We start from the raw sequence: 27,437 nt of genomic DNA on the forward strand, positions 1-27,437 counted from the left end.
TAACGTAATTTCTTACTTTTAAGCTTGAGACTTTGGCCATTGTGAAACTTCAGTGGAAAAGTCCAGATGTCACCAACTGCTCAGGGATGAATCGTGATAAAATATAGCTTGCCCTGTGACCTTCCTCTCAGGGACTATACTGCATTTCAGAACACTGTTCTGTCCATACAGGAACCTCTGTATTAATGCTGCATGCAGGCCTCAGAGGCTGACTGAGATGGTGTTCCTCCTTCATCAAGACAGACGTATTTATCAAATGTGGAAAGAGACATTACGTCAATCCTCCCATCCCTCTGCTCCTGACCACCCCTTCCCAGCCTCCCCTGCCCTATGCACAGTCCACCAAATTCCCAGCCTCCCCTGCACCATGCACAGTCCACCAAATTCCCAGCCTCCCCTGCACCATGCACAGTCCACCAAATTCCCAGCCTCCCCTGCCCTATCCACAGTCCACCAAATTCCCAGCCTCCCCTGCACCATGCACAGTCCACCAAATTCCCAGCCTCCCCTGCACCATGCACAGTCCTCTACACCATCCTCATCCAGTTCTCAGTCTCACCTGCATTCAGTTTAGCAAGAGGGAACAATTTTGATTCTCTTGAAATGTGAACTGACCTCAGGTGTTATCCTCAAGCCTTCTGTTAGTGGAAATCTGTTTCAGGACACTTCTGACTAGATGAATTTCCTTCTCTGTGAAGTAAAGACTATGTAGATACAAGACCAGATTCACCATGAATGGCCATGCTAGAACTTTCAGATACAGAAGGAAAAGTGGAACCGTGGCTCTATCAAACAGCAGGGGAACTTCACTCAGGTTGCATGCTTAGCGGAGCAGGCCTTCTGGTTATAACATCATTTTTCTATTTCATTTATTTTATTTGGAGAAATAAGCAATATAACCCCATGGCTGTATATCCTAAAGCTGGCCATACGACCTTACCAGTCATAGCCTTGAATATGCCCCAGTTCTATATGCCAGCAAATTCATATATATATATTTTTTCTTTTTTTTTGGAGCTGGGGACCGAACCCAGGGCCTTGCGCTTGCTAGGCAAGCGCTCTACCACTGAGCTAAATCCCCAACCCCAAATTCATATATTTTATACAATGATTTGTGCTCCACTCTCAAACTGGTAATAGAGCCAATTAAAACATGTTTCTTCTTTTTTTTTCATGAATTATCCTCATGGATTTTTTTTTATTAACTTGAGTATTTCTTATCTATATTTCGATTGTTATTCCCTTTCCCGGTTTCCCGGCCAACATCCCCCTAACCCCTCCCCCTTCCCTTCTAGATGGGTGTTCCCCTCCCACCCTCCCCCAATTACCGCCCTCCCCCCAACAATCACGTTCACTGGGGGTTCAGTCTTAGCAGGACCAAGGCCTTCCCCTTCCACTGGTGCTCTTACTAGGCTATTCATTGCTACCTATGAGGTTGGAGCCCTGGGTCAGTCCGTGTATAGTCTTTGGGTAGTGGCTTAGTCCTTGGAAGCTCTGGTTGCTTGGCATTGTTGTTCATATGGGGTCTCCAGCCCCTTCAAGCTCTTCCAGTCCTTTCTCTGATTCCTTCCACGGGGGTCCCATTCTCAGTTCCATGGTTTGCTGCTGGCATTCGCCTATGTATTTGCTGTATTCTGGCAGTGTCTCTCAGGAGAGATCTACATCCGGTTCCTGTCGGCCTGCACTTCTTTGCTTCATCCATCTTGTCTAATTGGGTGACTGTATATGTATGGGCCACATGTGGGGCAGGCTCTGAATGGGTGTTCCTTCTGCCTCTGTTTTAATCTTTGCCTCCCTATTCCCTCCCAAGGGTATTCTTGTTCCCCTTTTAAAGAAGGAGTGAAGCATTCGCATTTTGGTCATCCGTCTTGAGTTTCATGTGTTCTGTGCATCTAGGGCAATTCAAGCATTTGGGCTAATAGTCACTTATCAATGAACCATTTTTCTTTTTTAAATTTATTTTTGATACAGAGTTTTACTATGCAGCTCTGGCTGACCTGGACTTTAACATGAAGACCAGGCTGGCTTCAAACTCACAGAAATCCACCTGCCTCTGCCTCTCATTGTGCCACTGCCATCTCAGTGTTGAGATGAAAGACATGTGCCACCATGCAAGACCCCATTAATATTTATTTACTTATGGATACAGTCTCACTGTTAAGCCAGGCTGACCTCAAATTTCAGATTCTCCTGCCTCAGCCAGTTTTAAGAATGCATCTTGGTGCTGGAATAGGGGAAGTTTATGAGGGAGGCTTTTGGTCTCCTCAATAAAATAAGTTAGAGGGAGACTTGGGAGTCCAGCAAGCAAAAGTGCTCATTTAGAAGAGCTCAAGTGCATTCTGGGTAGCAGAAGGGCAACCTCAGGTGGGGACCGAGGATTCAAACCACCTAGAACTGATGGATTTAGGGAAGGTGTATCAGCCACAAAGACAGCAGCAATTCTAAACACCAGCCACAAAACGCCTGGAAAAGAACTTATAGTAGCTATAAAATAGAAATAACACATTTATCCATAGGATGAGAAGTATAAAACATTTAAAAGGATATGAAAACAATAAAAGAAATGAAAAAAGCAAAAACAAAACAAAGCCCCCCAAATCCACAAAACTAGAGTCCTCATACTATATGACTCAAAAATATATCCTACAATGTTATGGTAACCCAAACACTATAGTACTGACATCATATGTAGACCAATGAAACAGAATAGATCTAGGAATATATAGTCAATTCATTCTTCAAAAAAGTGGTTAAGACACAGCCAGTGTGTACGGGTGAGTGTGAGAGTGTGTGTGTGTGTGTGTGTGTGTGTGTGTGTGTGTGTGTGTGTGAATGTGTGCATGCATGTGTGTTTCTAAGACTGATTCATACTTGCAATCCTAGTATCAGGAGACTGAGGCAGGGGATCGACCAAGCTTGGGCTATATGGTGAGTTCTAGACCAGATTCGGGTATAGGGTGAAATTTTCTAAAAAACGAAACAACAAAGCCTAAAAGAGAGCAAAAATGTGCGGACATATCAGGGAAAGAATACTCTATTCTATATACCATATTGGGATCTGGATGTCAGCATACAGAAAATGAAACTGAGTACATTTCACACACCACATGGGTATACCAAATGTATTAAGGACTCAAATATAAGATTTGAATGCATAAGGCTTCCGGAAGAGAGCACAATGGCAAAGCACCATTGTACAACTCTGGCTGTGGTTTCAGATGCATTTTTAAAGCACAGGCTCCCAAAGCAAAGACAGAAACCACAGCTTCTTTCCCAGAACCACAAGCTTCTGCACAGTGAAGGTATAAGCAATGGAGTCCAGGCTGTACACAGAGTGGGAGAAAGCAGGAGTTGATGCTCAGATATGCACAAAGCACGGTAGCTAGAAAACAAATAGACTGTCACAATGGAGGGGAAAATCAGGTTAGGCATTTTTCAAAGAAGACAAAGAATAAACTAATCTATGAAAATGTGCCCAACTCACAACTGACCAGGAAAATGAAACCCAAAGCCCAATGAGTATACCTCACTTCTGTCCTCCAGAAAGGGCTATCCATCCTCAAATATAGAAAAGAGCCAGTGTTGGAGAGGTGTGGAAAAAGGAGGATGCTGCACGATGATTTAGATTATTACAGCCATTAGACGTACTAGCATGACAATTCCTTTAGAAATTTAGCCATAGAGAACATTGCCAGTCATGGGCTCATGTTTGCTCTGCTCTTGGTAATGAATCCAGGTCTTCTGAGACACTCGTATCTTCACATTCGAGATTATTCATAATAACCGAGATACAAAATCAAGGTGCTGTCCGTAAGTGGACAGATGAAAACACAGAAGATACACATGGAACGTTAACTCTACTCAGTCCTTTATAAAGAGGCTCTGTCACTTGCAACCACTGGAATGAAGAAGCTGAGGACATGGAGTTGAGGTAAACCAGCCATAGAGGGACAAATTTACCGATGATCTCAGTGTGAGATCTCAGTAGTAGAGTGGCTCACCAAGGGCTGCAGATGGAGTGGGACAACTACCTTGGTTATTTTTATTTAGTTTGCCCATAATGCAATACAACAAATACCAATACCAAACCGGTTACTAGGCATGTTTTGAATCCATATCTTGAAACTAGGAACATTTGCTACCAATGGATGTTTCCGTGGTGTAGTGGTCATCACGCTCGCCTAACACGCGAGAGCTACCCAGTTCGAGACCGGGCGGAAACAGTCTTCTTTTTCATTTTCTCGTCTGTTTTTAGACTCTCAATTCACTTCCTACGCTTTTGAGGAACACAGTTTCGAATCGAATGTACAGTTTTAGCTTTGACAAGCGTGTTTTCTTAGACCTTAGCCATAGGAAGTACGTATGTGAGGACCAGTGGAGACACTTGACATAAAAGGAAGTACAAAAAAAAAGAGGCATTATCAGCTCGGGGGATTAGCTCAAATGGTAGAGCGCTCGCTTAGCATGCGAGAGGTAGTGGGGTCGATGCCCACATCCTCCACTTATTACCTTGCACACCAGGTTTCCACTAACAACCTTATATAAAAATGACCTTCATTAACCTTATGCTCTCACACTCTTGAGCATAAACTTTAGTTCGCTGTTTAACACATTGTCACTTTCCAGTTGCTCAATCCACATCACGCACTCGTGTGTTCATTTGACAAGTGCTTCAGAGCTTTTCGATTTGAAGATTCACTCAACAGACACTGGGTCAAAATCTATTCTGTGCAAACAGGTTAGGCTTTTTCTCTTAAACCACACCGTGCTGTTTGTTCTTTTGCCCGCCTCTCTGGGATCTTTCTTTTCCTCGTACATCTCTGTTCCCTCAATTGCGTTATTGGAGGGTTGTTCTGCTCCTCACGGGAGCTACCCACACTCCTGTATTGCCGACAGCATCGCATGGTCTACTCAGCCTGAGTGGGATGTGGCACCTTCCACACAAGTCTCAATTTTCCATATCTAAGCTCCGTAAAAAACAAACAAACAAACAAACAAACAAACAAACAAACAAACAATCTAACTAGTTAACTAACTAACCAACCAACCAACCAACTAACTAACTAACTAACTAACTAACTAACTAACTAACTAACTAACAACCCTTGAGAATTTTCCTTAACAGGTTGCAGTGACTATTTGAGTCACCTGCTCGGGTTGTCTCAAAAACTCTCCAGCGTCTACAACGTTCTCTTCGAAGTGTCTCCAGGTGATCAGGCTCTCCCAACCTCCAGTGCCCTGTATGTTTCACTTGCATGCGATTCCCCTGCGGTGCAGCGCAGCGTCTCAGCACGGGAATTCCTGCACACGCACCTTTTCCTTCGCTTAGCTCTCCCCTGCGCCGTTACGCCTGAGGAGCATTTTTTGTTCCTTCCCTCTGCCAGGATCTAGCCTCTTTTTTTTCTGTAATTTTTATCTCTGGTTTGTATTCATTCCTTGCGGTTCTTTCCATTAGTGTGAATCTATATTTTTCATATCATACTTTATACAATATCCCTTTTGATTTGTAAAAATTAGAAGTAAAGAGCCTTACCCGTTGTGTTTCCGTAGTGTAGTGGTTATCACGCTCGCCTCACACGCGAGAGGTCCTCGGTTCGAAACCGAGCGGGAACATCTCTATTTTGGGTCCCCCTGCCAGTCACAGAAGAAAGTACACAAAATCCAACGATTAGCTCCGCCACCTGACGGCGATTCTAACAGGGAATGCGCTCCACATACCCCTTTTTCAAGGCGGCTGGCACATCTTGAAGTGGGAGCCTTTTAACCTAATTGGTGGCCCTGGATCAAGGAAAGCGACCTTCAGGCTACAGGTGAGTGCGGGTGAGAGTGAGATTAAATGAATGAATGTTGGGGTTAGGGGGAGGGGAGAAGGAGCAGTGCGGAGGGAGGGGGTAGCGGATTCCTGATTCAGGTTCAGAGACAGAATCTGCACATTTACGTGGTCACTTGGGTCCTCAAGGTGAGGATTCTTCCAACTTATGCAAGAAAACAGCAGCCTCTGGACCCACGGCTCATTTGCAGGCTTCTACGGAAACACAACAGGTAAGACTCTTTACTTCTGAAGTGCTAGAACCCACTAGTGGGGGGAAGGGGCCTGCTACCTCTGGGTCTAGAGCTGAACCACCAATTTGCTCACTTTCCTCCAGAAGCTAAAATGGCAAGAACATACTGAGTTGCTCTTTCTCTGCAGAAGTTTCCTCTACAGCCTTGGCCTAAAAGCCAACTTGGTTAGAAACACCCGGGCAGAGTTCCAGAGGGATTGAGCCCAGCTCTGGGGCAGGAAACTATTACCAGGAGCCCAGTCTAAATTCAAGGCTGTAGAGGTTGGGAGGTCCAGTATTTGGAGTGTTAACGGTGAGTTACTGTGCAGACCAGGCAGAGACAGGGAAGTTGGGGCAGAGGAAGAGCTCATTATTTGATTCTCAATTTCTGCTTCCTAATTCTGGCCTGTCACCTCCCAACTCTGAGACCCTGTGAAAAATAATCTACCCGAACCTCTGTTGCATTTGGAAAAGGTCAAACCAAGTCCTTTCGTGTTGGACGCTAGGCTGGAGAGCTGCAGTACGCGAGTGAGCTTCCTAGAGAAGGCCCACCCTTTTGCTCAGCTGCGATGGAGCTGAGACGGAGAAGCGCGACCTCAGCGGCTTCATCCCAGTATTGCTTCTTGCTACTGATGTGCCTTCTCATATTTGTCTTCTCATATACCTGGCATGGTATGAATGGGCATGGGAAGATTCCCCCACTGCGTATAATCTAGCGTGACTATTTCCGGGGTTAAGACAGCCCACTATGTTTTTTGAAGATCAGCATGAAGATGAACGTTCTTTCATTTACAATAAAAGTACCTACTCTTCGTTCATGACCTTCCCTTTCATGGTGCACCCTGAAACCTGTCACAAGATCAAAGAACTGAGGCCCTGAATGTTTTCTTTGATCATTAACTCGTCCCAAGCCTATTTTTTCTTCTATCATATTCTAGGTGTCTGGTCTTGTGTTGACATCCTTTGTCCATTGGGAGTTGAGATTTGTGCACGGCGATAGATGTAGATCTATTTTTATTCTTTTATATGCAGATTTTGAGTTTGATCAGCACCATTTGTTGAAGATGCCGTCTTTTCTCCATTTTGTGTTTTTGGCTTCTTTGTCATTTTTTTCCAATTTCTATAAAGAATTGGGTTGGAATTTTGATGAGGATTGCATTAAATCTGTAAATTGCTTTTGGTAAGTTGTCCGTTTTCACAATATCAATCATACCAATCCATGAGCGTGGGAAGTCTTTTCATCTTCTAGGGTCTTCTTCAATTTCTTTCTTTGGAGACTTAACTTTTATTTTATTTCATTTTATTTTTTGGAGCTGGGGACCGAACCCAGGGCCTTGCACTTGCTAGGCAAGTGCTCTACCACTGAGCTAAATCCCCAACCGACTTAACTTTTATTTACATGCCTTTCAGTTGTCTTGTCAGGAGTTATCCCAGGATAGATTTTGAAGAGATTGTTAAAGGTACTGTTACCCTGATTTCTTTCTGTCATTTGTACGTAGAAGGACTACTGCTCCTTATGTGTTAAAGTTATAGTCCACTATTTTACTCAAAGAGTCTTTAGGAGCTTTTAGGTATAAAATGTCAACTACAAATAAAGATACATTGATTTCTTCCTTTCTTATTTGCATCCCCTCGATATCCTTCACTTTTGTCAATACCCTTGATTTCAAATACTGTATTGATTAGATTGGAAAAGAGTGGATGTCCTTGTCTTGTTTCTGATATGGTGTAAATGCTTTGAGTTTCTCTCTCTTTAGGTTGCTGTTGGCTGTGGAATTGCTCTAAGTTGCTACTATTATATAGACTTATGTCCCTTGCATCCTTAATCTCTATAGGACTTTTATCATGAAGGCGTGTTGTGAGGCCCTTTCTACGTCTAATGAGATTATGGTATTTCTTGCCTTTCAATCTGTTTGTGGTGGATTCTGTTTATTGATTTACATATTTGAACCATCCCTGCATCTCTGGGATGAAGTCAATTTGATCATCGAAGAAAATATCTGGATATAGTCTCAGTGTCTGCTATCATGTTCTTTCTAATTTCTACTTTCATTAGTATGGATCTTCTCCTTGTACTTTATTCAATTCTGCTAAAAGTTTGTCAATCATGTTGGCTTTCTCAAAGAAGCAGTTCAATGCATTGATTCTTTGAATTGATATTTTTATGTCTGTTTGCTTGTTTCTATTTTATTGATTTCAGTTCTGAGTTTGATTATTTCTTGCTCTCTTCTCTGTTGGGTTTTGTTACTCCTTGTAGTCATTGTCTAAGCTTTCAGAACAACACTTACATCATTAACTTACTATTACAAGATTCTCCTGTCTTTTGATTGTAGGCAGTTAGTGCTATGAACTTGCCTCCTAGAACCTCCTTCCTTGTGTCCAGTAAGAACATGTATGTTGTGTTTTTATTTTCATTCAATTTAAAAAGGATTTAGTTTCTTTCTTGATTTCTGTCTTGACCCATTTTTCTTTCAGTAATGAGCTGTTATTCAGTTTTCATGAGTCTGTATACTTTCTGCTGCTGTTGATAGCCAGCTTTCATCCACGGTGGTCAGATAAGAGGTAGAATGTTATTCCAATTTCCTTATATCTGCTGTGACTTGCTTTGTATCCTAGTATGTGGCTAATTTTGGAGCAAGTTCCATGAGGTGCTGAAAAGAAAGCATGTTCTTTCATGTTCAGTTGGATGATCTGTAGTTGTCTGTGAGGCCCATTTGACTTAAGATATTATTTAGCTGCAGTATTCCTGTGTTTAGTTTTCGTCTGGGTGGCCTATCTATTAAGGAAAGTGGGGAGCCACCCACTATCACTGTAGGCTATAAATATGTGGTTTTAGCAGTAGTAGTGGGTTGTTGTTTTTTTTTTTTTTTTTATGAACTTGGGTGATCTTGTGTTTATTGCATAACTATTTACAATTGCAGTATTCGCTTAGTGGATTTTTCCTTTAAAGAGCATGTAGTATATCCTTCCCTATCTTTTCAGGTCAGTTTTAATTAGAAGTCTATTTAGTCTAATATTAAAATAACTGTACCTGCCTGCTTTTGGGGACCATTTGCTTAGAATAACTTTTTTCATCCTTTTACCATGAGATGATATCTCTCCTTGATGAGGAAGTTTATTCCTTACATCCAGTAGAAAGATGGAATCTAATCTGCTATTCTGTTATCAGTGAGCAGAGGGACAGTGAGAAAGAGCTAGAGGACCGGGATTGGCATCAGTCCCCACAGAGTGGAGGTGACTTGGGAGGAGGGGCTCCTGCAGGCAGACTGCTACAGGACTAGGGAGGTCTGGGGAGATAAGAATGGAAGGCAGGAAGGATAGTGGAAATTGCCTGTGTCCCAACTCAGTGTGCTTCCTGGGGTTCATGGTAGGAAGCATTTCTGATCAATTGCTGACACAAAGTAATGGAGATGTGCTATGAGGAAAGGCTCAGGAGGGGGGCTGTGGGAAAGAGCTAAGAGGACCCGAGATCTCGAACCAAGAGGCTCGAAGGATGAAGGATGAAGGTGGGGTAGGAAGGAGGGGCAGTGTGGTCACTGCGAGTTCCTGGTTTAAAACAAAAACAAAAAACAAACAAACAAAAGCAAACAAACAAAAAACCAAAACCAACTGTTCTCTGTGTAACATTGGTTGACACAAAGGGAAGATAGATCCACAGGAAAGTCTAATAGTTCTTACTTACAGGTATTTATGTGCAGTGACCAGAAGAGACCAGAAGAGGGCAATAGATGCCTACGTATTGGAGCTGAACACGCTTATGAACTCCCCTGTGGTACTAGAATTCAAAGTCAGGTCCTCTGAAAGAGCAGCTAGTGCTCTAGCATGACAATTTCTTTAGAAAGTGAAAACAGAGTCACAGAGGCTGCGCTTCACTGGGCATGAGGTCACAGTAGTGGAATCAAAGTGTTCTGAGACATTCACTGTATACTGAGCATTCATGGAGATGGAGCAGCGTCTTCTGAAACACTTGCACATTTGTATTAATAGCAGAATTATTCTAATAACCAAGATACAAAATCATGCTACTGTCCATCAGTGGACAGAGGAAAACACAGTAGACACACATGGAATGTTAGTTATTCCGCCCTTTATTAAAGAGGCTGTGTCACTTGCAGTCACCATGAGGACATGGTGTTAAGTGAGGTGTTAAGCCACAGAGGGACAAACTCCACCGTACTTACAGAGTGCAATCTGAGTGTTCAGTTGGCAGTAGTAGAGCAGAGTGGGGTCACCAAGTGCTAGGGATGGAGAGGGACAGCCATCTTAGTTACTTTGACTTAACTACCCTGTGATACATATATGCAAAGAAAACATTATGCCATCTACTAAGCACATTTTGAATACATGTGTAGAAATTAGGAAATTGCTTAGTCTCAAGGTGCTTTTGTAGCATAGTGGTCATCGTGCTTGCCTAACACGTGAGAGGTCCCTAGTTCAAAACCAGATGGAAGCATGAGTCTTCTCACTTTTTATGTGTTTTTAGACCTTCAGCTCATTCCCTACAATTAGGAAATATGAATTTTGGCTTTGTTTTTAGACTTTATGGTCATGTGTTCCTGAATTCTAACTATAGCAAGTAGATTGTGAATGCCAGTAGAAATTCTTTGCCATAAAAGAAAGTACAAGAAGGAGTCTGCTGTGTGGAGGGATTAGCTCAGGTGGTAGAGTGTTCACTTTAGCATGTGAGAGGTAGTGGGATCGATGCTCACATCCTCCAAGGTCTTTGAATTTCTAGTCATTCTTAAGTCTTCTATTAGATTCTGTGGAAGAAATGTCTATTTTGGACTAAGTTGATCTTACTCTTTGCTGTCACACTTAAAAGTATAAACTTTGGAGTTCCATAGTTTTCTTTCAGTATTCTGTTTATCTAACAAATGCATGACAACGTTGAGTAAGAACTTTTTCTGTGCAGGTGTAGAACTTTACTGTTAAACCTCCACATTGTGCCTGCTGTAACTTCTCTGGAACCTTCCTTGTCCATCTTTTGCCAACTCTACTGCTTTGCTTCACTTCTGAGCCCCACCTGAAGGAAGCTTCCCACAGCACTGCACTGCCACCACCAACATCATGTGGACAAACCTTTACTGGGCCTGAGTGGGATGTGGCCTCCTTCCCACTAATCTCAGTTTCCGATTTCTAAGCTCTGTGTAAAACCGAGAATCACTTGGCTGTAACCGTTTACGGCACCTGTTCGAGTTCCCTCAAAAGCTCTCCAGTGTCTACAGCGTTCTCCTCGGGGTGGTCCCGATTACCCGAGCTCTACCCTCCTTTCTTCTCTTTTTGTCTTTACCTTCAGAAGGCAGTGTGGCATGCCCTACACTCTGCCCTGTCTCCTGCCAGACATTCCTAAACTGGTTGAAAAACAACCACTGAACTCATCAAGGACACCTCCACCTCGATGGTTGAAACATCGTGAATGGGACCCTCTTGAGTTGAGGTGTCTTGAGTGGACAGTCTAACGTGGGACATTTCCCATGGAATATCTGAATCCAGGATTAGCATTCTTCTGTTGTAGAATCTGAAATGAGATGATGGACAGTAGTTCCCTCCTGGAGGATTAAGCAGTGGGTGTGCTTGCCTGGCCCTCCTACAGCCTGGGTTTAAAGGCCTTCCTGGTCTGGAACTGCCCTGGCAGTGTCCCACAGTGATAGAGCCCAGCTCTTGGGGCAGGAGACTCTTACCAGGAGCCCAGTCTAAATCAAGACTGTGGAGGTTGGGAGATTAGATATCTGGGGTGTTAATGAGTGAGTTACTGTGCAGAGGAAACGCTGGTCATTTGATCCTCAACTTCTGCTTCCCAGTTCAGGCCTTGTCACTTCCCAACTCTGAGACACTTGAAAAACAATTTACCTGATCCTTCATTGTATCTGGGAAGGGCAGATGTGGACAAGTCCTTCTGCTGCCAAAATTCAACTGAACTCCATGGAACAAACTCATAAATTGTTTCAATTAATTAAGGGAGTATGGAACTAAAAACCTTAGGTTGTGGAAATCTTGCAAGGGGGATGTCTCTAGTCATGAAGACACAGATGGAAGGAGAGGATCCAACAGCATGGTGTGGATGGAGAATGAGTGTGAGGACTACTTACTTGTTCATTCACTCATTAAACCAGTGATTGAAAAATCTCCTTGTTACTTTTCTTCCAACGAGAACATGGAGGTAAGACTCCTGAGGGATGGGTGTGTCAGAGGAGTGAAACATGAGGTAAGGGAGGGGCACAAGGCACTTAAAAGTGAACCTGCTCCCTCAGCTCAGAGGGCCTTGCTTGGATGCATCCCAGATGGGTGTGGGTGTCATCACTGTGCATGTGAAATGCTTCAGATGCAGCACTAGCTGCTAGAGTGCAAAATCCAAGTGATGCTTTGTTCTTTATAAGTTGCAAGTGGATACAGGATGTTTGGAGACTAAGACATTTGTAATGTGAAGTTGAAGATGGGAGAGGCAGTCTCAGTGCAGCTGCAGGTCTGTCAAGCTCCTGACCAGAAGGTCCTGAGGTCCAACCACAGAGAGGACAAAGAGACCTCCTTTTCCATCCAGGGTCAATTAGTTGCTTGTGTAACAGGGTGACAATGGGTAAAAATAAAGGACTAAAGAGAATTCCAAGGCACATTTGAAACAACAACAACAACAACAAGTAACCATTGATGGTTAGTGATCACACTAAAATCAATTCCCAGTGTTTTGACCAGATGGGTAATGAGAAGACTTAGGCCACACTGGACATTGCAAGGAAATGTCTGCTCTTATTCCCTACCATGTGATGGAGGAAGCAGGACAAGTCCCTTCTCAGCTTGGTACTCTGAATGTGCCTGGCTGCAATTAAGGCACAAAAAGGGATATGACTTCATTCGCTTATTTATTCCTCTAACAAATTAATCCTAGCAATCCCCATTGTGCAATAACTGTTATTGTTGTACTGTTTCAAAAGTAAGCGAATTTCAGAAATGTTGAGAGCTGGGTCGATCAACTGAGACTTTCCCTTCCACCGTGATGTATGGAGGAGAAACAGCTCCATCTCAAAATCACCTGGGCACCTCCATGTTCAATGACAAAAGTGTTCTCTTCAGCAATCTGCCCTAACCATCAGTTTACCAGGAGTAACCAAGGGCCTTGGGAATAGCCTGTGATGTTTGGAGGTTTCCATGGGGCCCCTTAGACCAATGCCTCAACAAGATGTAGTCCATTCCTGGCCCTGAAGGTTTTACTTGGTGTCATTAGCTATCTACATATGGCATTGTCTCTCCTTATGGGTGACTCCATTAGATTCCTTGCATATATATTTTAGGAAGCTTCTACACTATTAGGTTTCCCTGTGGTTATTCCAATGGCAATTGCTGTTAGTTGTCCCTCCCTCCACATTCCCTCCTTTATCCCTGTCTTCCATCCAGCTCTCTAGTTAATCCTCCTATTCTAGTTTCCTATTTGTCCCTCCATAACAACTACATTTTGTTTCCCCTTCCTAGAGAGATCCTCTCTTCCACCTCTGTCCTTTACTAAATACCTAAGCTCTGTGGTTTTTCAGATTATAACTCACATATCAAAAGCTTAAAAGCAACACCCACACATAAGAGATAACAACATACAATATTAGTCATTTGCATCTGGGTTACTTCTCTCGGGATTATTTTTTCTACCTCCATCCATTTAACTGCAAATTTCAAAATATCATTTTGCTTAACAGCTGGATAATATTCCATTGTATAAATGTACCACATTTTCATTATTCATTCATCAGTAGACATCTAGGCTGTTTCTAATTTCTGAATTATTATGAATAGAACAACAATGAATATGAATCAGCTAATATCTCCATAGTAGGATATAGAGTCCTTTGTGTGTATGCCTCAGAGTGGTACAGATGTATCTTATTAGCCTGTTTGTTTGTTTGTAACAAGCTGTCTCTGCATAGCCCTGGCTATCCTGGAACTCACAATGTAGACCACCAGACTTCCCTCAAACTTACAGAGGTCTGCCTGCATCTGCCTCCCAAGTTCTGGGATAGAGACATGCGCCATCATGCCAGTTTTAGCTGTATTTTGAGGAAAATCTATTTCCAGCTTCCCGAGGAACTGCCACACTAATTTCCATGGTGGCTGCACATGTTTGGATTCCCACTAACAATGAGTAAGCTTTCCCCTTTCCCCACATCCTTGGCCCATGTTCTGTCATTTGCTTTATAGAGCTTGACCACTCTGATGCAAGTAAGATGAAATCTCAAAGTAGTTTTGATTTGTACTTCCCTGGTGGCTTAAAATGTTAAGCATTCTTAATTTCTTACCATCTCCATTTCATCTTTTGAGAGCTCTCTGTTTAGTACTGAAGCTGTTTTTAATTTTGTTGTTCTCTTAATGTTCAGTTTTTTTAATTCTTTATATACCTATTAGATATATAATTTGTAAACAGTTTTTCCCATCCTGCTGTTTTGCCAAATGACAATGTCCTTTGCTGTACAGAGGTTATTAGCTTCATGGGGTTCTGTTTTACTAATCTTACTGCCTGTCCTGTCAGTGTCCTATTCTGAAAGTCTTCTCTGAGCCAATGATTCCAAACCTATCTCTGACTCTGTCTTTTATCAGATTCTGGGTAATCTGGTCTTGTGGGAGTTTTTATGTGCATGGTGATAAACATGAATCTATTTTGATTCTTGTATATGCAGCTGTCCTGTTTGCAAGCATTTGGGATGCAGATGCAGTCAGACTTCTGTCTCTTCTTCAGTTTGTGTTTTGCTTCTTTGTCAACAATCAGTGGTCCATAGGTGTGTGAACTTTTTCATGAGTCCTCAGTTCCATTCCATTGATCAGTGAGTCTGGTTTTGTGTAGACACCACGCTGTTTTTATTACCATGGCTCCATGATACAGCTTGAAATCTGGGGTAATCTTCAACAGTTCTTTTCATCATTCAGGATTGTTTCAGCTCTTCTCAGGATGGTTGTTGTTTTTGTTTTGTTTTGTTTTAATTTCCTGCTTACAGTTCTATTTTTTTCTTTTTTCTTTTTTTCCCGAGCTGAGGACGGAACCCAGGGCCTTGTGCTTGCTAGGCAAGCCCTCTACCACTGAGCTAAATCCCCAACCCTTGTTTTAATTTCCATATGAATTTGATTTTTTCAATTTCTATGAAGAATTCTGCTGGAATTTTGGTGGTGATTGCATTGAATCTGTAAATTGATTTTGGCAAGAAAATTTCATTTTCACAATAGGAAATCTACCAATCCTTGAGCATGGGTGGCCTTTCCATCTTCTAGTGTCCTCTTCAATTTCTTTCTTCTGTGTCTTAAAGATTTTGTTTCTAAATTCCAGGATGTTTCCTGAGGATAACAATATTTATCAATTAACAATGTTTCTCTGATTCTTGCTCCATTGTATGTAGAAAGGCTATCTATTTTCATGTGTTCAGCTTGTATCATGGAATTTTGCTGAAAAATTTATAGCTCTAGAAGTTTCCTTCTGAAGTCTTTAAGGACTTTTTTTTTTCTTTTCTTTTTTTCGGAGCTGGGGACCGAACCCAGGGCCTTGCGCTTGCTAGGCAAGCGCTCTACCACTGAGCTAAATCCCCAACCCCTTTTGGACTTTTATGAATAAAATGTCACCTTTCCTTTTTGTATCCCCTTCAGTTTTTATAAGACTTTAAATATTATATTCAATAGGTTGGAAAAAATAATCATCCTTGCTTTGCTCCTGATATTAGTGTAAATGCTCTGAGTTTCTGGTTTATTGTTGGCTATAAGACTGCTGTGAATTTCTATTATAATATTAGGATATGTGCTTTGCATTCTTACTGTCCAGGACTTTTGTCATAAAGGGATGTGAATGTTCTTAAAGTTCCACTACTACATCTAATGAGATGACGGTATCTCTGGTCCTTTAGACTGTTCATGCACTGATTATGTTTACTGATTTACATATTTGAACCACCCTTGCAACTCTGGGATGAAGCTAATATGATCAGGGTAGAAAACTTTTTTTGATATGCTCTAAGATTTAGTTTGCAAGTATTTTATTTAGAATCTTTGTGCCTACGTCCACAATCGATATTTATCTATAAAGTTTTACTGGATCTTTGCAGTTTTGGTATGGACTAATAATAGCTTTGTAAAAAGAATTAGGAAATGCTTCTTCAGTTACTGTTTTGTGGAATAATTAGAGTATTATTCATTCTTCTTTGAAGGTTTGGTAGAATTCTGCACTGAATCTATCTGCTCAGGCCTTTTTGAGGGGGACAGGACTTCTAACCTAAGGACAAGAGATATAGAAGAGAGCAAAGATTCCCAACTTAAAGGTCCAGTAAATATCTTCAACAAAATTATAGAAAAAAATTTCTCTAACCTAAAGAAAGAGATGCCCATGAACATACAATAAGCCAATAGATTGGACCAGAAAAGGAATTCCTCCCATCACATAATAGTCAAAACACCAAATGTACAAAACAAAGAATGAATACTAAAAGCAATAAGGGAAAATGGCCAAGTAACATTAAAGGCAGACCTTTCAAAATTACACCAGACTTCTCAAAAGAGATTATGAAAGCGAGAGGATCCTGGGCAGATGTCATACAGAACCTAAGAGAACACAAGTGCCACCCAGGCTACTATATCCAGCAAAGTTCTCAGTTACCATAGATGAAGAAACCATGATATCCCATGACAAAACTAAATTTACACAATAACTTTCCACAAATTCAGCCCTACAAAGGATAAAAAATGGAAAACTCCAACACAAAGAGGAAAACTACACCCTAGAAAAAGCATGAGAATAATTTTCTTCAAAAAACCCTAAAGAAGAGAGACACACAAACATACTTCCACCTCTAACAACAAAAATAACAGGAAACAACACTTACTATTCCTTAATATTTCTTAACACCAATAGTCTCAATTACCCAATAAAAAGACATAGATTAAAAGATTGGATATGTGAAAAGGACCCAGCATCTGGTTGCAAAAAGGAAATGCACCTCAGTGACAAAGACAGACACTACCTCAGAGTAAAAGACTGGAAAAAAAATTTTCCAAGCAAATGGTCCCAAGAAACAAGCTGTACTCTAATAAAATTGACTTTCAATCCAAAGTTATCAAAAAAAGATAAAGAAGGACACTTCATACTCCTCACAGGAAAAATCTACCAAGATGAACTCTCAATTTTCAACATCTATGTTCCAAAAGCAAGGGCACCCACATTCATTAAAAAAAAAAGTTTACTAAAGTTCGAAACATATATTTCACTATACACAATAGTAGTGGGAGATTTCAACACTCCACTTCTATCAGATCATGGAAACAGAAATTAAACACAGCGAAACTAACAGAAGTTATGACCTCTTTTCCTCCTTGGGCGTCTGAAGGCAAGATGGGTCACTAGCAGCTCTACTGGAGTCATCCTCGGAAGTTTGGCCAGGGTTCTTGCTCTTGCTGTGTCTGCTCTAACTGCCATGGTCTGATCCGTAAATACAGGCTGAACATGTGCCGAGAGTGCTTCCAACAGTACGCGAAGGACATAGGCTTCATTAAGTTGGACTAAGCGACCTGAATGGATTATTCAACTGTCTACCCAGTAAAACTGACTGTCTAACCAGTGATACTAATCATGCTAGTCTTTGTACACACAGAATAAAAAAAGTGAAGGCAAAAAAAAAAGAAAAGAAAAAAAAAAGAAGTTATGAACCAAATAGATCTAAGAGATATTTACAGAACATTTCACCCTAAAACAAAAGAATATGCCTTTTTCTCAGCAACTCACGGTACCTTCTCCAAAATTGACCATATGATTGATCATAAAACAGGCCTCAACACATACAAGAAGATTGAAATAATTCAATGCATCTTATCAGATCACCACAGACTGGTCTTCAATAACAACATAACCAACAGAAAGCCCACAGACACATGGAAACTGAACAAATATCTACTCAATGATAATTTGGTCAAGGAGGAAATAAAGAAAGAATTTAAAGACTTTTTAGAATTTAATGAAAATGAAGGCACAACCTAACCAAACTTATGGGACACAATGAAAGTAGTGCTAAGAAGAAAACTCATAGCTCTGAGTGCCTTCAAAAGGAAACAGAGAGAGCATACACTTGCAGCTTGACAGTACACCTGAAAACTCTAGAACAAAAAGAAGCAAATACAACCAAGAGATGGAGATAAAGAGAAAAAAATTAAACTCAGAGCTGAAATCAACCAAGTAGAAACAAACAAACAAACAAACAAACAAACAAAAAAACTATGCAAAGAATCAACAAAACTAGGACTAGGTTCGTTGAGAAAATCAACAAAACCAGGACTTGGTTTATTGAGAAAATCAACAAGATAGATAAATCCTTATCCAGACTAATCAGAGGGCACAGAAACAGTATCCAAATTAACAAAATCAGAAATGAGAAGGGAGAAATAACAATAGAAACAGAGGAAATTCAAAAAGATCGTCAGATCCTATTGCAAAAGCCTATACTCAACAAACCTGGAATATCTGGATGTAATGGACAATTTTCAGAGAGATACCAGGTAACAAAGTTAAATCATGATCAGATAAATCATCTAAACAGTCCCATAACCCCTAAAGAAATAGAAGCAGTCATTAAAAGTATCCCAATCAAAAAACACCCAGGACCAGATGGGTTTAGGGCACAATTCTATCAGACCTTCAAAGAAGACCTACTATCAATACTCTTCAAACTATTCCTCAAACTAGAAACAGAAGGAACACTACCAAATTCATTCTTTGAAGCCACAATTATGCTCACACCTAAACCACACAAAGACCTACAAAACAAGAGAACTTCAGACCAATTTCTCTTATGAATATCGATGCAAAAATACTCAATAAAATTCTTTCAAACTGAATCCAAGAACATATCAGAACAATCATCCATCATGATCAAGTGGCTTCATTCCAGGAATGCAGAGATGATTCAATATATAGAAATGCATAATGTAATCCACTATGTAAACAAACACAAAGAAAAAAAAAAGCACATGAGCATCTCATTAGATGCTGACAAAGTTCAACACCCCTTCATGATAAAAGTCTTGGAAATATCAGGAATTCAAGGCCCATACCTAACTGAAGTAAAAGCAATATACAGCAAACCAGTAGCCAACAACAAACTAAATGGAGAGTAACTTGAAGCAATCCCACTAAAATCAGGGACTAGACAAGGCTGCCCACTCTCTCCCTACCTATTCAATATAGTACGTGATGTCCTACCTAGAGCAATTAGAGAGTAAACAGAGGTCAAAGGGATACAAATTGGAAGGAAGAAGTCAAAATATCACTATTTGAGGATGATAGGATAGTATAATTAAGTGACCCCAAAAATTCCACTGGAGAACTCCTACACCTGATGAACAACTTCCACAAAGTGGCTGGGTATAACATTAACTCAAACAAATTAGTAGCCTTTCTCTATTCAAAGGATAAACAGGTGGAGAAAAATTAGAGAAATGACACCCTTCACAATAGTCCCAAATAACAAAGAAGCCTTGGTGTAACTATAAGCAAGTAAAAATCTGTATGACAAGAACTTCAAGTCTCTGAAGAAAGAAATTGAAAAGATCTCAGAAGATGGAAAGATTTCTCAAGCTCATTGACAGAATTTATATAGTAAAAAATCACCATCTTGCTGAAAGCAGTCTACAGATTTACTGCAATCCTCACCAAAATTCCAACTCAATTCTTCATAGAGTTAGAAGGAGCAATTTGCAAATCCCTTTGGAATAACAAAAAGCCCAGGAGAGCAAAAGCTATTCTCAACAACAAAGAACTTCTGGGGGAGTCACCATCCCTCACCTCAAGCTGTATCACAGAGCAATCCCCGCATGGTATTGGTACAGAGACAGGCAGGTGGATCAATGGAATAGAATTGAAAACCCAGAAGTGAATCTGCACACCTATGGTCACTTGATCTTTGACGAAAGAGCTAAAACTGTCCACTGGAGAAAAGACAGTATTTTCAACAAATGGTGCTGGTTCAACCAGTGGTCAGCATGTAGAAGTATGCAAATCAATCCATTTTATCTCCTTGTACAAAGTTCAAGTCCAAGTGGATCAAAGACCTCCACATAAAACCAGATACACCGAAACTAATAGAAGAGAAAGTGGGCAAGGGCCTCAAACACATAGGCACAATGGAAACATTCCTGAACAAGAACTGGCAAATGGGACATCATAAAATTGTAAGGCTTCTGTAAGGCAGAGGATGTAGCAGAGGTTTGCCTTACTTGTCAGTGGGAGGGAAGGCCCTTGGTCCTGGGGAGGCTCAATGCCCCAGCAAAAGGGAATGCTATGATGGTGAGGCTGGAGTTGGTGGGTAGGTGGGTGAGCACCATCATAGAGGCAGGGAGGAAAGGGGATGGAGGTTTTCAAAAGGGAAACTGGGAAAGGGGATAACATTTTAAATGTAAATAGATAAAAATAACCAATAATTAACATTTTAAATGTAAATAGATAAAAATAACCAATAATTAAAAAAAAGAAACATTCAGAGTATCCACTGTTTGCCCTGTATGTGGGATAGTGTACCTAAATTAGAAGGTGCTTGAATGTGCTTTTTTTCCCAGCCATGAACTTCCTCAGGCAGGCTAACTTCATTAAAGAAAATGTGATCACTTAGCACTCAGTTCTGGAAATGCAAGGACACGGTGCCTGGCATCAACTCTGCACTTAGAAGATTTCATGCCAGAGCATTAGGAATATATAGTGAATATATAGGAATATATAGTGAAGAAAGCACGTGATCACATTTCCAAACAGAACGCCAAAGACAAAGTCAGATCTTATATTCCCTTCTGAGGACAAGCACAAATTGTCTAAGGACTGCACTTCTTAAAGGTCCCAGAACTTGTTCATGACACTGAGCCAAGATGTGTTGGACTAAGCTCCCAACACGAGTCCTTAGGGATAAACACAATATGTAGGTAATCGTAGATAGCATCATATAGAACCAATCTGATGGAGAATGTGGAGACTGTACTATGTTCACTGTACCCTTAATACAAAACCAGGTTCTACCCAGTTCTGCCATCCTTTCTCTGAGCATTTTGCATTCTTTTCATGTTGCGGTAAAAATAAAAAGCGGAGGAGGCAGTTCTTGCCCGTAGCCTTGTGGTTTGGTTCCCGCTAGTTCTGGTTCCAGCTTGCCATTGGAAGTAGCCTTAATTTATCTCAGCAGCTCCACACTGCCCCCAAGTACTTTCTGACCAGGCAGGTCGCTGCCACGTCAGTTTCATACAGAGACCGCCTATCTCACGGCTCTTTTACTGTAGACTTTGTTCACATTCCCAGCATCTGACCCCTAATAGTTTTAGTATAAACTCCCAACAACCCGTTAAAATCAAGCCTCAACAAAAAAAGTTTCAATGACCCACTGGAGCCAGAACTAGTGGGAACCAGACCTCTAGGGTATGCATGGAAACTGGTTCCGCCACCTTTTATTTTTACCAAAACATTTTTAGAGTGTTCTTCAGTCTTATACAGGAATTCGGTATCTCTGCCTCACCAACCCTAGACATTAGAACTAAGGTATTCTCACGATTGTGAGAGGATCCATGTGCCAAGCAAAGCAAAGCCACGGCTAGATGGATCAGTATAGAGTGAGTTTTTAAATATATAAAAATGGGGACCATTATGCTGGAAATCAGAATTCATATTCTTAGGATGTCACTAAATGTCCTGCCAATGGGGAAGCAGGAAGAGACCATAGGTTCCATTTGTGACAAGAAAGCTAGAATGAGGCATTAGTATTAGAAAGGGTCTCTAGAAAACAGAATGCAGTAGATGAAGGGTGATGGTAAATATTCCAGAAATCAACAAGAAAAAGAAAGGGGTGTTTGTTTGGTTTGGGTTTTTTGTTGTTGTTGTTGTCTTTTGTTTTGTTTTGTTTTTAGATGTAGCAGTAAGATAACCTGAGAAAACAAGCTGAGAAAGTGGACCATCATTCAATGATAAAGAGAAAATGCAGAAACTGAGGAGTAAAAAATGTACCTCTTCTGACATAACCAAGTATTGAATATCTTCTATGGTTTCTTTTTAACTCTATTGATGTAACCAGGGTAGTGAGAAATTCAGACATCAGAGTTAACTGCCCTAGAGTGAGAGATACAATATACACCTATGAAAATCAGGTTAGTAATCCATGGCTGTGCATGCCTATGTTTTAGACAAGTGATGTTCAAGGGGAAACCTTTCTCCCTTATTGTGCATAGGGGCGTCTGAGGTCAGAAGAGGACTAAGGTAGAAAATAAGGAACAGCCATGAAGCAAGACAGTGTTGAGTATCTAGTAGTTAGGATTGGGTGCTCTACTGTTCGATTTCTGATCAGGGAGCCTAGTGTTAGGCAGGATGTCCGGATACATGGAGAGAGCAAGAGAGTGAGAGCGAGAGCGAGAGTGGGGGTGGGGATTCAAGGGAGGAGAGACAAAGTTTGCCAGATTTCTGATGGAGAAAAGTTGACCAGCCATATAAGATCTTGAAACAGAGTGGCCACACAGTCAGGGATGTAATGAACCAACTAAAGTTTAGGGCACATGGGGAGATGTGGGGATAAGAATATTGATAAAAGACAGGATTTTGTAGGCTGGAGACAGTAGTGCCCAGCAATTGTGTCAGAAGACAAGTTGAACATGAGCAACTCCCCCCCCCCCCCCGTGTGTGTGTGTGTGTGTGTGTGTGTGTGTGTGTGTGTGTGTGTGTGTGTCTTTTGTCTGTGGATTCAAGGGAAGCTGGGTAGTGCAGTCCTCTCCACGAACTTAGGCAGGGTATTTATTGAAAGCAACACACAACAGATGGCACGCAACAGGGAAGGCAAGAATCCACTATTAATTTAGTAATTCTCGGATAGATCACCCAGAAGGATGGATATAAGTCTAGGAAGAGGGAAAATTGGTTTCTCAGTGAGCAGAGCTGAGTGGCTCCAGCAGCAGCAAGCTTAAACAGAGGAACACAGGGGGAGCCTCAGCTCCCAGACACTGGGATCCCCTGCTGTGAAAAGAGACGGGATGGATACTCTGAGGCAGAGAACTAAACAGTAAAGGCCATCTGCTTCTTACAAGCAAGTCATCATAGGATAGAATTCTAAAGTTTGGTTTAATTGTTCTTAAAGATAGAATTGAACACAGATTTTCCTGAGTCACATTGGAAATTCTTTTAGAGGTTGGGAACTAATACAAATAGTTTGGGGTCCAGGTGCTAGGAGCTCCTGCTGTGCAAGAGACTGGTTGCTCAGAGGAAGGCAAAGAGAGGCAGATTGTAAAGGCTACTGGCCTTCAAGGAGTAGACAATCAAAGGATAGAGAAAAATAAAATTTGATTTAATTGTTTAAGTAGAAGGGAGTATAATGGTGATTGTTTAAATGTTCTCAAGTATACAGATATTTTAAGCTCTGCAGAAAGGAGAAGTTAGGAAGATTGAATGAAAAAAATGCTTTAGAGGAGATTTGAAAAGGTCTTGCCAGGACAATACTCAAATTCTTTGAACGTGGGCTCCACCGGAATTCTGGAATAATTTATCCTGGTATCACAGATTAGAAGCCTAAGAATAGGCTTATACGGTGAGTATAATAATTTAATAAGGGTTGGGGATTTAGCTCAGTGGTAAAGCGCTTGCCTAGCAAGCACAAGGCCCTGAGTTCGGTCCTCAGCTCTGAAAAAAAAAAGATGAAAATTACATTAGGTGAATAAAAGTTATTTAAAAAAATAATTTAATAAAAAATAATTACAGAGAAATGAATATATTGAGGCATTCTATTTAGAAAATTAGATTGAAGCCAATGGATAGGGTGCCTAACCTATCTCAGACAGTAGAAATTTAGACCTTGGAAATTATATAAAGAGAGAGCCTGGAAATAGGCTCATAGAGTAAGTAGATAGAGATATTAAATAAATAATTTAGGCCTTCATCTCATGATGGTTGGGACAGAGGAGAGTAGAAGCACTGCCTCAACAGATAGTGTTTGTTTAGATTGTTTTATTTGCTTTGAATTTTTTAGTTATCAAAATGAGTGTGATCTTGAATTTGGTGGTTACATTAAAATCCTTCTGGTAGAGAGGTCAAGCTAAACATTTAATGATTTCTGGGGAGAAAGTCTCTGCATTTGTGTTGACAGGAAAGAAGACATGTCTTTGGACTCCTTCCAGAGTGATATGGATCAGACATGGCAGGGGGAGACTTCCTGAAGAACTATACAAGTTTGAGAAAAATCAAATAGGACAGGCAAAGATTCATTGTGCCATCCTTCACATGGCATGAATGAAGACTTATTATAATTACTTATTAATACATTTAACTCGTAAAAAAGACAGTTGTTCACCTGCTCAAACAAGGAGCAAAATTTCAACCTTACCTTGCACAATCTATATGAATATCTTAATGGTACTAAAATTTTGGTTGTGAGATTCATAGATTACAGACTGTACACTTTTAGCAAGATTCATCCTCAGAGATTGCTGAACTGACTTGCTGCCCCAAACAGCTTTGGGGACTGTCATAGGTTCCAAGTCAACTTGCCTCATTCAACCATTCAACCTTTTAGATGGACCTAGTCAGACCAGTCAAGCCCTGAATCTTCTAAGCATACAGAGACTGGAAAACAGATGCTAAAGCTAGCTTTCTTAAGTATAACCAAATTTTCTAATTTTCCTATCTGTCCCCAGTCCTTTAAAAAATTTTTACAGGTTAGAGAGATGGTCCTGAGTTTAATACCCGGTTACCACAGGGTGGCTCACAACCATCTGTAATGGGGATCCGATACCCTCTTCTGGTGTGTCAGAAGACAGCAACGGTGTACTCACATACATAAAATAAATAAATAAATCTTAAAAAAAAAAGAATTTTTCATTGCCCCTGTTCAGCAGGAATAAGTTGTGGGAATTCATCAACTCAATTCCATGGCTTTGAGAGTCTGGTAATGATTATTTTACAAATTATAGAAAAGTTGTAATTTTTAAGGGATAATTTTGGAATGGTCATAATTTTGAACAGGGAAGAAATAGTTAGGACACAATTGGTAGCCATAATCTTAGTTGGTAGAAATTTTTATAATGGATGTGAAGTTGAAGTTATAATTACTTACACTGGTACAGAATAGATTTAAGGTTTTTGTTGGTATGCATTTCTTATATTGATAAAAATTTGAGATAGGCATTGTGCCTATGCAACACATTTAAGAATACAAAGCTTAGATGCAGTTTTTCTGCATGCCATTATGAACTGTTTTTAGATGATTAATTAATACAACTTAAAGGCCAGATAGCAAACTCATGGTTATGTAGGATTCTGATTTAATCATAAAAGATATTATATATCTTTATATATATGTGTGTGTGTAAAAATAGACAAGGCTTAACAGTTCAGATTACCATATATATATGTATATATATATATATATCGTATTTACCATATATATGGTATATATATGGTATATAGTCTTCAAGAACATCAGAAATTCACAGACTATGACATTTAATGTTATTTAATCATTTGTCAATGAGACATGTCTGCTATTGACAGCACCCCAGAAATTGAGCATCTTTATCACCAGGTGAGGTAGCCCCGGTCAGAAATTGCCTATTTCATGTGCAGACAAAACACTTTCCAGGAAAAGGACACATTATAGAGAATGGTCAACTGTTCACTCTTGACTCTGCCAATACAGGGCAAGTAGTCCTTAATAATTCTGCTTTGTAAAAGTCTGTTAGATGATCCTGGGCCAGAGGCTGATGACTGATGCTCCAATGTTTTGAGGAATTAGGGGACTGTGCAGGTAGTCAGCTGTCTCTACGATTGTTTAAATTTGAGAAGCTATATTTGGTGCTTTCTATATACCCAGGTAATATCTAAGTTGTTCTCAGACTTATGATGGGGTTGAAGAATAGTTTTAGTCTCATAACCAAACTCAAGTTGTTTAACATTGAGAGAGAGATTATAGAGTGGAAGACATGATTTTTAGATGGTGTTACAAGCCAAAATATAAATAAACACAATCTAGGGATATAGTCATAATTCTTTAAGTTAGGAGTGATGGTAGAGTCCTTGATCTAACTGACAAATATGATAGATTAAATATTGTTTTATATCATACTGTGTAATTTGCATGATTGTTGTGGTTTTGTTCAATTTATGTCTGGGAGAAGAGGGTTGTTTTTAAATATTTTATTGGACAGAAAAGGTGCGGTATAGGGGTGATTCTGATGCTGTTTTGTTCCCCAATTGTTTCTGGATCTGTTAGTAAAGAAGCCATGGGCCAATTGCTGGGTGAAAGGATAGGCAGAACTTCTGGGTCCCTGGAGGAAGAGACTCAGATGCAAGGGAGGAGAGACAGAGTTTGCCAGATTTCTCATGGAGAAAAGTTGACCAGCCATGTAAGATCTGGAAACAGAGTGGCCACACAGGCTGCTCCTACAGACAGATAGTCTGGGTTGTAATGAACCACCTAAAGTTTAGGGCAAGTGGAGAGGTATAGAGATAAGAATATTGATACGGGCACAATTTTCTAGGCTGGAGACAGTAGCTCCCAGCAATTGTGTTAGAAGGCAAGTTGAAAATGAGCAACTATGTGTGTCTTTTATCCGTGGATAAAGGGCAGTTGGGTGGGAGTTGGTAGCACAGCCTGTTCCCAGACTTTAGGTGGAATATCGAAAGCAATATGATAGGACAAGTACAAGGAAAAGTGGGGTGGATGAGTTTGGATGGACTGAGAAATCCCAGCAGAACCAAGGAAACCCAACTCTTAACTTCTTTCTTTATTGTTTGTCCATACTATTCTTTTGTATGGAATGCAAGAAAGTTAATTTTTTCTCACATTCTTATTCTCATTTGCCTCAGTGTTCCTGGATGAAAGCAAAAATCCCCAGGCAGTCCTTGAAGTACATTCTGGCTAGGTTCCTCTGGGCCTAGCAGCCAAGGTAGAATAGTGTAGCATCCGTCTCCTCCATCTCTTAGCCTCCTTCCAGCTGCAGTGATTTCTGCCTCATATTGTAAGCTACTCATGAGGACACTCTGTGTACTCAGTCTCAGCAGAGAGGCCATGGAGAGCCCGTGTTGGGCTTTATTATCGCCCTCCTCAATGTCAACTACTCCACCTTTAGTCAAATGTTCATGATCACTGCCGTTCATTTTTCTTAGTGAGCATTGACTTCCCGACCTTTCCTTGCTCCTTTCAGACACCAGGAAACAGACATTCAGAAACAGGAAACAAACAGTACTTTGTTTTCAATTTAATCTGCATATGACAGGGAGGAAGGGGATTCCCTCAACTGTCCTAGTTTTAGACTCAAGTGGCATTACACAGGGCATAGTTTTTGAAATTTTAATCCCGCTGAATGAGAGCAAAGACCATTACCCAAATTATCCAAATTTATGGCAAGCTTTATTATATGTGCACAATATATAAAAAGAGTGGCAAC

General features: G+C 40.6%; 2 non-coding genes and 1 pseudogene across 2 annotated transcripts; all 3 read left to right on the top strand.

The window, feature by feature from the left end:
* Nucleotides 1-4,150: 4,150 nt before the first annotated feature.
* On the top strand, nucleotides 4,151-4,223 carry Trnav-aac14 (transfer RNA valine (anticodon AAC) 14). The gene has a single exon. It is a non-coding gene; the product is annotated as a tRNA-Val (tRNA).
* A 1,317-nt stretch (nucleotides 4,224-5,540) lies between these two features.
* On the top strand, nucleotides 5,541-5,613 carry Trnav-cac (transfer RNA valine (anticodon CAC)). Its single transcript has one exon. It is a non-coding gene; the product is annotated as a tRNA-Val (tRNA).
* Nucleotides 5,614-17,356: 11,743 nt separating this feature from the next.
* LOC148000150 (small ribosomal subunit protein uS14 pseudogene) lies at nucleotides 17,357-17,564 on the top strand (annotated as a pseudogene).
* The last annotated feature ends 9,873 nt before the right edge of the window (nucleotides 17,565-27,437 follow it).

Source organism: Rattus norvegicus, chromosome 17 (genome assembly GCF_021556685.1).
Source record: "Rattus norvegicus strain SHRSP/BbbUtx chromosome 17, alternate assembly SHRSP_T2T, whole genome shotgun sequence".
NCBI classification, from domain to species: Eukaryota; Metazoa; Chordata; class Mammalia; order Rodentia; family Muridae; genus Rattus; species Rattus norvegicus.